This window comes from Anoplophora glabripennis, unplaced genomic scaffold, assembly GCF_000390285.2.
Source record: "Anoplophora glabripennis isolate ALB-LARVAE unplaced genomic scaffold, Agla_2.0 scaffold52, whole genome shotgun sequence".
Lineage (NCBI taxonomy): Eukaryota > Metazoa > Arthropoda > Insecta > Coleoptera > Cerambycidae > Anoplophora > Anoplophora glabripennis.
In genome coordinates this window covers 1,552,534-1,554,491 of record NW_019416264.1, presented here as the reverse complement: position 1 = coordinate 1,554,491, position 1,958 = coordinate 1,552,534, and the positions used below count along the sequence as shown (strand labels likewise).

At 30.3% G+C, this 1,958-nt stretch overlaps 1 non-coding gene across 1 annotated transcript; it reads right to left on the bottom strand.

Annotated features, from left to right (window-relative positions):
* Positions 1–1,282: 1,282 nt before the first annotated feature.
* Positions 1,283–1,354, bottom strand: Trnad-guc. Its single transcript has one exon. It is a non-coding gene; the product is annotated as a tRNA-Asp (tRNA).
* Between the last annotated feature and the right edge of the window lie 604 nt (positions 1,355–1,958).

Here is a 1,958-nt window from a genome sequence, read left to right as displayed (position 1 = left end):
TGTCCACTTTTTGATTCTTCAAAATCCATTCAACGAATCTCCGGCGCATGAAATGGTCGTCTGGTTTCAATTCCTGGGTTACGTCAATCTTGAATGTACACAGTTGCAGATTTTTTATTAAAATCCGAAGCATTGCATTTTTTGAAATGTTTCATTTCAGTGACTACTGAGCTACAGTGGGGTCAGTTGCTTGAAATTGGTACAAATTCGTGATTAGATCGAGTATGCAAGGATATTTTTTTTTCAGTGTAATTGATCCTATTATAATCCAGTTTGAAATAGGATACCGCTTTTTACCCTTGACAGCCGCCTATCATTTTTTTAAGTCCCTGAAGTTGAAGTAAATTTAAAACGTAGAGCTTGTGACGTATTTTTTAGAAAAGTGACTATATTATAGTTTTGTGATGTTTATATGGTTTCTTTTTATGTTTTCAGGATTTCTAAACACATACACATATATGTATAGCGGCCGCACACTCAGCTTTGTCAATACGTCATTTTTGTGCCAAAAAAAAACAGATTATTATCCTCCCTCACCTGGCTAGACTTCTTATTTCCGAAACAAAATTACTACTAATAACAAGGACTAATAATGTATAAAATTAATAATAAAGTTTAAAAAGATAGAGTTTGTATTCATCTAAACGTCTCATACATTCATGTATTATTTTATGTTGCGTCACGTTGACAGCTAGACAAAATGATTTATTTCCTTTTGAAATAAGTATTCATATCGTAGAAAAAATATTGTAATATTAGATATGTAATTCGTGCAGAAAGGAGTTTCTGGCGTCTTGTCAATTTTCAGTTTCAGATTGCGTGCCAAAAACAATTATTATTTTGTGCAATAGTTGTATAAATATTCTGCACCTGGATTGAATGTATAGTTTCTGTTCATAATATTATAAAATAATGAGTCACTTTTACTTCACTATGGATTTTTACTTTTATTCTTTAACAAACACAAGCCAACACCAATTCAAATGATTGTCGCTGTAATTTCACAGAATTCTTATACGTGATATTTATGTGGATTTGCATATATTATGTCGAAACAGTATAAAAAATAATTTTAGTTAAAAATCGGTATTCTTGATATTTCGGGCCAATGAACGCAAATAATAGCATGTAGATCCAGAAATTTTCATTGTTTGAATGAATAAATGTAGTTAAAAGATGCACTTTAGTGATAGTAATACCAGCATAATATTCCATATTCAAATTGTTTTGTAAAATAAAGAAAGCGGATGGATATTGATAATATATGAAATAAAAAAAAGTCCTCCCCGGCGGGGAATCGAACCCCGGTCTCCCGCGTGACAGGCGGGGATACTGACCACTATACTACCGAGGATGTTTAATATTGTCTGGAGAATATGGTGATATTATAAGATTAACAATTAATCAAAGTTATATAGTCCAAAATGAGCTTCTTACAATCCCCATTATGACTAACCCAAAAAAAAACAATTATTTAAAAGAATTAACGCATAACAAAATATTTGGTATTTCATGCTTTAAGGCAACAAACTAGCAAAAGGAAGATGTAATGAAATGATTTTAGTAAACTTAAAAAAAATTAAATTTGAGAAAAGAAAAATATGTTATGTTATTTATAATTATTTTAAAATATGTATTTATGTAACAATATTTTAAAATATGTATTTCTGTAACAGTATACAAATGACATCTGCTTGACACCCATTAATTTAAAGCTAACAAGGTGCCTATGAATTAAAGAAAAGTAAGTAAGAAGAGTAAAAGGCTATGGCTCACAGAAAGTGAGTAAATCGTTGTAACCGAGATTGACATCTTTAATGTAAAATTAGATTGTCGTCGCCATTTTAACAAAATTTTGGTTTTAAATAATTCTGTTAGCTTAAATACTATAGGTGTGTTTCTACAGTGGTTGAGGACTGATTTGAAACTATCAGAGATATTACACCAATTGATTTGTG